The sequence below is a fragment of the Sciurus vulgaris genome (assembly GCF_902686455.1).
Source record: "Sciurus vulgaris genome assembly, chromosome: 17".
In the NCBI taxonomy this organism is placed as follows: Eukaryota; Metazoa; Chordata; class Mammalia; order Rodentia; family Sciuridae; genus Sciurus; species Sciurus vulgaris.
Genome location: NC_136478.1, coordinates 68,568,869 through 68,582,023, shown reverse-complemented (window position 1 = coordinate 68,582,023; position 13,155 = coordinate 68,568,869).

Sequence of the window (13,155 nt, the reverse complement as noted above, 5' to 3'; positions counted from 1 at the left end):
GTAACCTGGCACACACAGCATGGAAAACTGTATGAAGAGGCCTCTGAAAACTAAGAGTGAGACTTACATGTGGTGCAGGAATCCCACTCCCTGGTGTGCATCTGAAGGAGAAGGATTTGCATCTCAGTGAGACATTTTCACCGCCATGGTCATTGAAGCACTATTCACGACAGACAAGAAAGAAACAAGGTGAGACATAGTGTCCACCAGTGGATGCATGTGTGAAGGTGAGTTGTTGAGTCCATTACCATCAGAGGATTGTTATTGAGACTTCAAAACAGAGAAATTCTGCCACCATGCTGACATAATTGAACCTGGGGAATCACAGGAATGTCTCTATGATCTTGCTCATGTGAATATACAGTAGTCACCTTCAGAGAAAGAGTGGAATGAGTGTGTTAAAGAGGTGGACAAATAGGAACCTGGGGCCTGGTCAAAGTGCACAAAATGTCATTACAATATGAATGTACTCTGGGAATACTCGGTACAGCATGGAGATTGAAGTTAGCATTACAGTGCTGTGTGCTTGAAATTTGAAAAAGAGATCTTAAATGTCCTCATCACATACAACGTTAAATATTTTGAGTAATAATCCATGGAAATCATTTCACAATATCCACTTATATCACGATTGTCATATTGTACACCACAAAGGTGCACAAATTCAATTGTCAGCACCATTTGTTGAAAGGGATATCTTTCCAATATTGTATGTTTTTGGCACCTTTGTCTAGTATGAGATAACAGTACTATGTGGATTTGTCTCTGTGTCTTCTATTTTGTTCCATTGGTCTACCTATTTTGGTGCTAATACCATGCTGTTTTTGTTACCATTGCTCTGTAGTACAGTTTAAGCTCTGGTGCTGTGATACCTCCTGCTTCACTCATCCTGCTAAGGATTGCTCTGACTCTTCTGGGTTCCTTGTTTTTCTTGTTTTTGAAATTCCAAATGAATTTCCTAAGTGCTTTCTTTATTTATATGAGGTACATCATTTGGATTTTAATTGCAATTGCATTGAATCTGTATAGTGCTTCTGGTAGTATGGTCTTATTGACAATATTAATTCTGCCTATCCAAGATCCTGGGAGAACTCTCCATCTTCTAAGGTATTCTTTAATTTCTTTCTTTAGTATTCTGAAGTTTTCATTGCAGAGGTCTTTCACATCTAGTTTTAGATTGATTCCCAAGTATATATATATTTTTTTTTAGATGATTGTGAATGGGGTAATTTTGCTAATTTCTCTTTCAGAGGATTCATCACCTATGAATAGAAATGCATTAGGTTTATGAGTGTTTATTTCATATCCCGCTACTTTGATGAATTCATTTATTAGTTCTAATAGTTTTCTGATGAAACTTTTTGATCCTCTAAATATAGAATCATGCCATCAGCAAATAGTGACAGCTCAAGTTCTTCTTTTCCTATTTGTATCCCTTTAATTTCTTTGGTTTGCCTAATTGCTCTGGCTGGATTTTCAAGGATGATGTTGAAGAGAACTGAAAGAGGCCACCCCTGTCATGTTTCAGATTTTAAAGGGAATGCTTTCAGGTTTTCTCTATTACGAATGATGTTGGCCTTGGGCTTAGAATACATAGCTTTTATAATACTGAGTTATGTTCCTACTATCGCATTTTTTTCTAGTGTATTGAGTATGAAGGCATGCTGCATTTTATCAGATTCTTTTTCTGCATCTATTGAATGACCATATAAGTCTTACCTTTAAGTTTATTGATGTGGTGGATCACATTTATTGCTTTCTGGATGTTGAGCCAACCTTGCATCCCTGGGATGAATCCCACTTGATCATGATGCACTATCTTTTCCGTATGTTTTTGTATGTGATTTGTCAGAATCTTAAAGAATATTTGTCCCTATGTTCATCAGGGATATTCGTCTGAAGTTTCTTTCCTTAATGTGTCTTTGCTTGTGGTATCAGGGTGATACCAGATTCACAGAATGAGTTTGGAAGGGTTCCCTCCCTTACTATTTCATGGAATACTTTGAGTAGTAATGGAATTAGTTATGCTTTGAAGTTCCTGTAGGACTCAGCTGAGAATACATCTGGTGCCCGTGTTCTCTTGTTTGGTAGGATTTTGATGACTTCTTTTATTTTATTGCTTGAAATTGATCTGTTTAAATGGTGTAGGTCCTCCTGATTCAGTTTGGGTGGAACACATGACTCTAAAAATTTGTTGATGTCTTTGAGATTTTCTATTTTTTTGGAGTATTGATTTTCAAAATAGCTTATAATTATGTTTGGTATGTCAATAGTTTCAGTTGTTATATTTCTTTTTTCATCACACACTTTGGTAATTTGAGTTTATTTTCTCCTTTTCTTTGTTAGTGTGCCCAAGATTTTATCAATTTTGTGTATGTTTTCAAACAGCCAACTTTTTGTTTTATCAATTTTTTCAATTGTTTGTTTTGTTTTAACCCCATTGATTTCAACTTGATTTTATTTATTTCCTGTCTGCTACTACTTTTGGTGTTGATCTGTTCTTCTTTCTCTAGGGTTTTGAGATGTAGTGTTAGGTCACTTATTTGTTGACTTTTTATTCTTTTATTGAATGATCTCATTGCAACCATATGCAGCTAAATGATATTAAAGCTCTATCTCTTACTCTACACAAATCTCAATTCAAAATGGATAAAGGACCTAGGAATTAGACCAGGGATCCTGCACCAATTAGAAGAAAAAGTAGGCCAAATATTCATCATGTCAGTTTAGGATTGTACTTCCTAAACATGATCCCCAAAACACAAGAAATAAAAGCAAGAATAAATGGAATGGATTCAAACTGAAAAAAATTTTCCCCAGCAAGGGAACCAATCAATTATGTGAAAAGAGAGCCCACAGAGTGGGAGAATATCTTTTATCACATGCACTTAAGAGAGAGCACTAATCTCCCAGAATTTATAAAGAACCCAAAAAACTTAACATCCAAAATACACAAAATGTAATCAATAATGGGCTAAGGAAGTGAGCAGACACATCACAGAACAAGATATATATCTAGTCAACAAACATATGAAAAAAATCAACATCTCTAGTAATTAAAGAAATGCTAATCCAGAAAACCCTAAGGTTTCATCTCACTCAAATTAGAATAGCTATTATCAAGAATACAAGCAACAATAGGTGTTGGAAAGGATGTGGTACACTCATACATTGTTGGTGGGATTGTAAATTGGTGTAGCCACTCTGGAAAGCAGTATGGAGATTCCTAGAAAACTTGGAATGCACCCACCATTTGAACCAGCTATCCTAGTGCTTGACTTATATTCAAAGGACTTAAAATCAGTGTATTACAGTAAGTCAGCCACATTAATGTTTATAGTTGCTTAATTCACAATAGCTAGATTGTGCTATCAACTTAGATGCCTTACAAGAAATGAATGGATAAAGAAACTGTGGTGTATATCCACAATGGAATATTATTCAGTCATAAAGATGAATAAAATTATGATTTTAGCAGGTGAAAGGTTGGAGTTGGAGAATATCATGCTAAGTGATATAAACCAATCCCAAACAGCCAAAGTCTGAATATCCACTGTGATATATGGATGTGGATACATCATGGGTGTGGGGCGAGAGGTAAGGGAAGAATGGAGGAAAATTTGAATGTGTAGAGCAAAAATGAGGGGAGTAGATGTGCTGGGGGAAAGACGGCAGAATGAGACAAACATCATTACCTTATGTACTTTATGATTACACAAATGATGTGACTCTACATTGTGTACAAACAGAGAAATAAAAAGTTGTTCTCCATTTGCATACAATGAATCAAAATGCACTCTTTTGTCATGTATAAGAAAATTTAACAAACCATAAAAACCTTAAAAATAAATTACCATATGATTCATTACATGTATAGACAAAGGGGAGTTCAAATGTCAGTCACACTCCCATAAAGCAGGGCTGACTCTAACCACATTCCCCTCTTGTTCAGGCAGTCTTAATTCTTCACTCTGAGCCGTAGCCATGCACTGAACCTCTCCCAATACCTCAGAGTCATGAATCCATTCCACGCTCCAACAACCACACACACAGCAGTGTCCTTGCATGTGTAATGTCTCTTCTTATGTGAAGCAACTCTTAGTGCATTTCTTGGGACAGCTTTTCTACCTTCTATTACACTGAGAAGACACATCATCAAACCCTTCCTCCTCTTTTATCACCTTCTCAACTCCTTTACATCATTCCATCCCCAAGTCCACTGGGCCCAATACCACCAAATGTGCACATCAACTCTCAGTCATTCTCAACACCCAATTCAACCTCAAAACTGATGGCAGCCAATGCCATGATCCTCCATCTTTCGCCTAGGTGCACTAATGTTCATGTTATTTCTTCCATGTGTGCTTGGTTCTTAACAAAGACATGTTACCTGCTTTCACTGGTATCTCTCCTGACCCTGGTGACACCACATAGTTCTAGAGTCTCATATTAGTCTTGAAATCTAGAAGGGTGTATCATTTAATTTGCATTTCCTGTGTTTCTTTTGCACGTTTAGCCATGATGGCCTCCTCAGTTCTCTACCCATTTCCTTCCCCAGCTTGCTCATTGCTCTCTGTCTAATAGGTCTCTTTCAAGGCCCATTGTGTCTCCCTAGGCTCACCTTTTTGTCACACTCTGGGCCTGTTTTTGACAATGGCTTAATCCAAGACTTACTACCTCAGATTTCATCCCTATGTGTTCATAACTTCCCACCATGTGTAGCTATAAACACCTCAGAGGCATTGAATCTTCAATGACCTTTACCATTCAGTGACCTTCAACATGTTTTGCATTTGCTACCAACCCCCATGCCCTCCTTTATTCCTGTGTCACATGTGTCCCATGTCTCTCTTTCCTGGTGGACCCTATGTCCTTATGTTGTATCTCCTGGCCGAAGCATTCCTCCTTCTGGAACTAAGACTTCTAGGCCTGCAGAGCATAAGGTTGCAGGGGTAAGAATCAAAAACTTTCGTAGTGGGTTACTAGGGGTAATGGTGAGTGATATCATTCCATTTTTCCACAACTTGAATCCTGAAACTGTGAATTCTAGAATAGGACAGTATCATAGAGTGGATGATGATTCAGAGTATAGACAGCCTTTTGAAGAACTTTTTCCCAGGCCTACCAGATATTGTCACCTAGCCAGCAGTGTAAGTATATCTTCAAGAGTCCATTCCATTGTTCTATGAAACCAGCTGCTTCAGGATGTTGGGGAACATGGTAAGTCCAGTGAATCCCATGAACACGTGCCCATTGCCTCACTTCTTTGGCTGTAAAGTGAGTTCATTGATCTGAAGCAATGGTGTGTGGAATACCATGAGAATGAATAAGGCATTCTTTAAGTTCATGGATGGTAGTTTTGGCTGAAGCACTATGTGCAGGGAAGGCAAATCCATACTCAGAATAAGTGTCTATTCCAGTAAGGACAAACCACTGCCCTTTCCATGAGAGAAGTGTTCCAATATAATCAACCTGCCACCAGGTTGCTGGCTGATCTCCCTGGGGAATGATGCCATATCGAGGGCTCTGTGTCAGTTTCTGCTGCTGGCAAATTGGGCACTCAGCAGTGGCAGTAGTCTAATCAGCCTTGGTGAGTGGAAGTCCATACTACTGAGTCCATGCATAACCACCATTTCTGCTACCAATGTTCACTTTGTTCATGAACCCACTGGGCAGTGACGGGTGACTGGGGAAAAATGCTGACCACATATCTGGTCATCCTATCTACCTGATTATTCAAATCCTCCTTTGCTGAGGTCACCTTTCAGTGAGCATTTGCATGAGACACAAATATCTTTACATCCTTTGCCCATTCAGAGAGGTCTATCCATATACCTCTTCCCCAAATGTCCTTTTCGCCAATTAATGTTCTTTGCACTTCTGTGACCAATTAGCCAAACCATTGACGATGGCCCATGAATTGGTATACCATCACACATCTGGTCATTTTTCCTTCCAGACAAAATGCACAAACAGATGCTCTGCCTGAATTTATGCCCATTGTGAAGATTTCTCTTCACCACTGTTATTTAGGGTTGTTACAGAAAGGGGACTAGTGCTACAGTTGTCCCCTTCTGGATGGTACCAGTATATTGTGCAGAACCATATGTGAACCAGGCCCTCGGTTAAGCATTCAGTTCCAAACAAGTCCTAGTAGCAGGCAAAAAGTTGTTTCTCCAAGGGAGAGCAGTTGTCTAAAGATGATGGCAGGGCCTTGCTCCAACATCCCAAAAGCCTCCTCTGTGATTCAACAATGGGGGCCTGCCAAAGGCTCCAGATTTTATCCCTATGTGCTACCGACACTTAGGTACCATTGAGTGTGCCATGTTCTATGCCCCAAGTTGCAGAGTTTTCTGTACAACAATATGGACCTGTTGCAGAGAACTCTCCTGTTCTGGATCCCACTCAAAAAAAAAAAAAAAAAAAGCTTTTATAGTCACTCAGTAAGTGTGCTGAAGTAACACACCCAAGTGAGAAAAGTACTGCCTCCAAAATCCAAATAGGTCCACCGGGCATTGTGCTTCTTTCTTATTTGTAGGAGGGGACAGATGCAACAACTTATCATTTACCTTAGAAGGAATATCTCAGCAGGTACCACAACACTGGACTCCTAGAAACTTTACTGAAGTTGAAGATTCCTGAATTTTAGTGGGATATATTTTCCATTTTCTGATACACAAATTCTCCACTAGCAAGTTCAAAGTGGCTGCTATCTCCTGCTTAGTTGGTCTAATCAATGCAATATCATAAATACTATGGACAAGTGTAATACTTTGTGGAAGAGAACAATGATCAAGATCTCTGTGAACTAAGCTGTGACACAGTGGTAGAAAGTTGACATACCGCTGAGGAAGGACCATGAAGGTCTATTGCTGGCCTTGCCACCTGAAAGCAAATAGTTTGTGGTGGCCCTTATGCATCAGGATAGAGAAAAATCCTTTTCCAAATAAATAACTCCATACAAGATTCCAGACGGTGTATTAATCTGTTCAAGCAAGGAACCCACATCTAGTACAACAGTTTCAATTGGAATCACCACCTGATTAAGCTTATGATAATCAACTGTCATTCTCCATGACATATCTGTCTTCTGCACAGGCCCAATAGGAGATTTAAATAGGGATATTGTGGAATCACCATCCCTGCACCCTTCAAGTCCTTGATGGTGGCACTAATTTCTGCAAACCTCCAGGAATGTGGTACTGCTTTTGATTCACTATTTTCCCATATAAGTAACTCCTGAAGCTTCCATTTGGCCTTTCCAACAATAATAACCCTGACTCCACAGGTTAGGGAACCAATGTGGGAGTTTTGTCAAGTGCTAAATATATCAATCCTGATTATACATTCCAGTACTGGGAAATTTACCACAGGATTAGTTTAGGGGCCAGTGAACCCACTGTAATTCAGATCTTGGCCTAAACTCCATTGATCTCCTGACCTCCATAAGTCCTTACTTTTAATGGAGGACCACATTGATACTTCTCGTCTTCTGGAATTAATGTCAATTCAGAGCCTCTTTCTAGTAGTCCCTGAATGGTCTGATCACTGCCTTTCCCCAGTGCACAGTTACCCTGTTAAAAGGCCTTAGGTCCCTTTAGGGAAGGATGGGAGAAACATTAAATAAGTTTTTTGGTACTACACCAGGGTCCTTCCTCAAGGGGACCTGGCCTCCATTTCATTCAAGGGGTTCTAGATCTGTAAATTGACTCAAATCTGAGATGTGATTGAGGGGCCGTGATTCTCTGCTCTTATGATCTAGGGCAGACTTATGTACATTTGCCCTGGAATTTTTCTGCATACATAAGTAAGAATTTGGTGAGTTGCCCACATATTTGTCTTCTAGAGGTACCATGATTAGTCAATGCCAGAGATCTACATGAGTCAGAACATTGTGTCCATTACTTCCTTTTTGCTGTGCATTATGGTAACCATGACCACCCCACCCCATCTTTGATAATTAAGGGTTGCCACTTAACCTCTTCCTCCCTGAGATCCAATTGTTCCTATTGCATTTAAGTCTTCCAATTGATGGCAGCTCCCACAGTAAGGTCTGCAAACAAAGAAGAGCAATGACAGAGCTCTTCAGGGGTGCTGGTGCTCCCATCACAAATTTGTTCTTTATGATTTTGGTGAATTGTGCATCGTCTGGACTGCCCAATATGAAGGAGAAGTTCATATATGACAGATCCACTCCAGTATTCCAATCTCTCTGAGCTTCTGAATTCCCTCATCAACAGTAAATCAAGAGACATCAGGCATTTCCAGGTCATTTACACTAGGACATCTTTGGATCCATACTTCAGTTAACCAGTCAAACAATGAGAACATTTATTAACACCTGGAGTGATTACATTAAGTCTGAATCTCTGCTTAATGGACCCGTATCAAAAAATTCAGACTAATCTAAGTTTATGTTCCTTCCACCATTATCCCACACCCTCAAAATCCATTCCCACATATGTTTCCTAGACCTCTGCTTGTATGAATTAGAAAATTCAAGAAATTCCTTGAATGTTAATAAACATTGATCAGTGTGGAAGGGAGCTAAAGAAAGTGATTTTGAGGTTTTATATATAAACTTGTGAAAAAATGCAAGACATTTTAATGATGAACTGTTGGATTATAAGAACTTTGACCTAATTGGTGCATTAATTCTCATAGGGAATAACTGGGTGGAACCTGTAGGCAGGTTGGGAATGGCTGCAGTATATATATCACTGGGAGGCATGCCTTTGGGATTTATGCTTTGTTCCTCGTGAGCAGAGCTCTCTCTGTTTTTGATTGTAATGACCTGAGCTGTCTTCTTCCATCATCTACCATGTTCTTCTCAGAGTAATGGAGTGTGCCAGGTATCAACTGTAATCTTTGAAACTGTGAGGCCCAAATAAAACTTTCCTCCTCTGCGTTGTTCTGGTCAGGTCTTTTGGGCACAATGATGGGAAAGCTTACTAAACAATGATGAAAACTGAGAAGTATGGTAGGCTTTGATGTGTTTTGTTACTGTATAAATTCCTGAAGAATGCAATGTAGAGGAGTGGCTCACAGTTTCAGAGTTTTCTATGTGTTGTGCATTCTTCCACTAGTTCCCCCTAAGGTGAGGTGAACATCATGATAAACACAGTAATCTATATATCTGTCATCAGCCCTCAAAGAAGACTACACTCACTACAAGTGAGATCTCATCTTCCCTTTCAGAATCACCTCTGGACCAACCCATGTCCACATCACATCACATTCTGCTGTACCATGTGGGCTGGGACTTAAGACTTCTATATATATGAATTTTGCAGAGTACATAATTCAAGCCATGAACCAATAGGCTTGTATAGATATCATTCAAAATGCATATTTTCAAAATGAAGCTGTGGATTTGCAAGAAAACAAGAAAGTTTCCTAGAGAAGTAGAATAAATGGGATTATTTCTTCCTCAAGCAAATGTTAAATTGTCTATTAAAAGTTCCACCTGCTTCCAGGAAGTCCACTAACTTTATAAGGATGAAGAAGTTAACAGTTATGTCCACACAGAAGGATGGATGGCTGGGTTTATAGCAAGTTTACTCTAATGGCCCAAGAAGAGAGCCACCAAGGTGGTCCTCAACAGATGTATGGAGTGAAGAACTGTGGTCATCCACACAATGGGATATCATTCAGTGGTGAAGAGCAATGGGCTATCAAGCTGTGTAATAACATGGAAGAACTTAAAAATGCATATGCCTGAATGAACAGGATGATCTAAAAGGCTACACATGGCAGAACTCTTCTATAGGTATTTATAGACAGACCATGCAAAGCTCAGTGGGCATTAGGTGACTGGAGGATGGGAAGGAATGGATATGTGCACCACAGGGAATCAATATGCTGCTGCAACTTCAGTGGGATATAGCAATGATGGGTCTATAACATGATACATTTTCCAATTCCACAGTGAACTCCAAAGTAAACTATGGATTGTAGCCAATAATTGTCTAAATGTAGTTTTATAACTGTGATGTAGAACATACTAATCAAAGATGTTATAGTTATCAACAATGTGTGTCCACAGAAGTGGTATAATGGGAATTTCTAACAATAGACTCATTTGTTCTGTAAATATAGATTTCTTCTAAAAATCAAATATTAATCTAAAAGATACATTGTGCATTAAAACAAAATGAATATTACCTTGGAAATGCAAGTTGCATTCACTATTTGATAAGAAATATCATGCAAAATATGACCCAACTAAAGGAGAAAACCTCATTAGGGCACGGATACAAGACTAAGAGCACTGGACAGCACTCCACGCTTATCTGTGGTAAAAATTCACCGGATGGTATAAATGGACACTTTCCTGATAGTGCTAGTAGTGACTGCTTTCTGCAACCCTGCCCAGTAGGAAATAATAGTCCTACAACCGTAAAACTACTGCAGGAACCCCTGGCCCAGCGTCCTGAGGAGCTTTGGTCATGGAGGCAATGCCTGACCAGGAAGACGTCTCCCAGCTCCCTTCACCTGTGCAGCCCTGAGGTGACTCCTGTCCGGCAGTGGGAACCTCACTTAGATGATCAGACAGGTGGACAGTGATTCCATTCAAGTGTTTCTTTGTACCAGGAACAACCCTGAAGTTATCCCAGGAAATATGGTTTCTGTTATGTGCCCAACTTTATCAAGGTCACTGGATGACCTGTGGTGAGCATGTACCCTAGGCCTCTCAGTGGTCCTATGGAAGGTCCAGATTGGGAGGATATGCTAAGTCCTGGAGGGTGGACACCATTCACTGTGTCAATGTTCAGTGAAGCAGGAGGGTCCAATTGACTAACACGGATCCAGGGAAGGACTGGGATGGCAAACTCAGGTGAGCAACTGAGGGTCAGGGCCACAGGACTCACTGGGAAGTAACGGTATCAGGTTTGAGCCCAGGTCCTCCAGTCTTCTGGGGTTCAATTTCCTGTGGGATACAGGGGAAATTTTCCAAAGCCAGAGCACTTTGGGAGATTCAGGACTGTGGGGTTTCTTTGAAGACTGGCTTCTTGTATCCACTTGCTCCAAGGACATGTGATACCTCTGTTAGCCAGAGCACATACACTTTCAGATGTGGTGGTCTAGCCTGAGATGCCAGTAAAAGGTCCACAGAGAATTGGTCACATGGGTCACACAGACAGCCCTACACTGAGCCCAGGAGGGGAATTCAGACTCATCTAGGACACCATCTTAAATATAGCTGTTTCTAGGCAGGAGTCATGCCTGGAATATCTTGAAAGTCCAAAGCATCTTATCATATCTTCCCAGATGATTTGGCTATTGGAAACTCCTTCTATTCTGTACTGGGCATCTGTTGGGTGCAGAGCCAACAACAGGTGCAGAGATAAAGCACAGTGAGCAAGGTGTGTAGTGCAGTCAGACTCTGGGAGGAAATTATCTCAGGATGCACCTGAGGTTTTTATCCTTACACACCCAGCTACATCCTCCATCCCTCCATCCCTGTGACCTTAGAAATTCACAAGCCTTCATTATCCTTCACTTCCAACCAAGCTTTCTGCTGACCATTGACCCCCTTTACCAATGACTCTGCTTTACCACCAAACACTTTTTCCTGTCACCAGGACATCCATCCACCTGGAACCCAGTGACTTTATGCCCGTGATTCCATTGCTCACTGTGCCCTATATAGTCATAAGCCTGGAATTGGCCAGAACCCAGTAGAAACTTGTCACATGTTTTGCCTTCTCCAAATCCCTCTCCTTTCCATGCTCTTTGGACCTTATCCTCTATGTTCTCTATTCCGGTGTCTCATATCTATCATCCCAAGTCCCTGTGCCCTCTGCTTACTCTCCTCTATTGTACAGGCATGCACTGTTCCTCCCCCCAACACTCCACTGGTAAATAGTTACCCTGGATATTTTTAGTAAATGCCCTTGAGTGCCAGTGTCCACATGGTGAGGGAGTTCTGAGCAGTCCACTGGAGAAAGCTGAGTCCTGAGCCTCCCAGCAAGACACCAGGCAAGTTCCAGAGTGAGCTTTCCCCAGATTGTGAAGAACAAGTTCCACCTTTCTACTCATCCCTGTTCCCCCCCCTTATTTCATCTGCATTATCATCCTATGGAAGTATTTTTTTGGGAGGGAAAAATCTTTTCATTTCACACATACCCAGCTACCAGCTTGCTCTAGTTTTACACCTTGAAAACCCAGCATTTACCATGTGACTTCCATAGCCTCTAAATATTGATGTTTCCTTGGAAATTTATGATACCACCTGAGAGATTTACCCTAGCAAATTCTCCTTTGTACTCAACTCAGGCTTTTCCATAACATAAGACATAGCCTTAAAGAAGCAAAGCCATAAAACTCAAGCTCCTTCTAATTTCCACCAAAGAGGCTAATTACACCAGAAAAGCTCAGTGACTCATGTGGCTTTCTCAGAAGTTATCAGGTGTTGATGGGCAGGAACAGAGATACTAGGGCAATCAAGGACAAAAAAATTTCTGTCTTATAATAATTGTTTTCCTCATAATCTCTCCATGGTGTTGTTGCCCAGGAAGCCATGTGTACCTCCCATGGCCCTTTGCATTTTCTGTGGGACTTTGCTGACACTTCTCAGGACACTACCTCCTCCAGCAACTTTATTGTTCACAGATGAATTGGTTCTCCTAAGACTACAACCTAGCATCAAAATACAAATGCACTCTGATTTAGAGAGAAGGAAGTACTGCTTTGTAAGTGTGTAGGTAACAACCTGCCCATCTGTCCATCCCTTTGGAAGAGAGCATGGATATTTTCACAAAATATGAAAGTGATCTTTCTGTGACTCTTGTATACATCCCAAAGATGAAAAGTGATTACTATATTAGAAACTAGGCACTTCCTTCCATGTGGCACATCAGGCAGCAGGAGGATTTTACTCACACCACATTCCCATTCTCCCACCAACTGCAGTCTGGGTGGTAAAGATTGGACCTGGTGATTGCTCCCTGGGAAAGGAGTTGACATCACACCTGAGGATCCCTGCACACAGGAAAACAAGCATTTTAAGAAGAACTGCCTTGTTCTGTGCACCTGAGAGAGATGTTATTTTTATTTCACAATGAAGAAAACAAATCTCTCATTTATTCCAGTAATTGATGATAATAACTCTGTCTGCCCAACTCTGTTTTTACAAGGATCCAACAAAAGAAA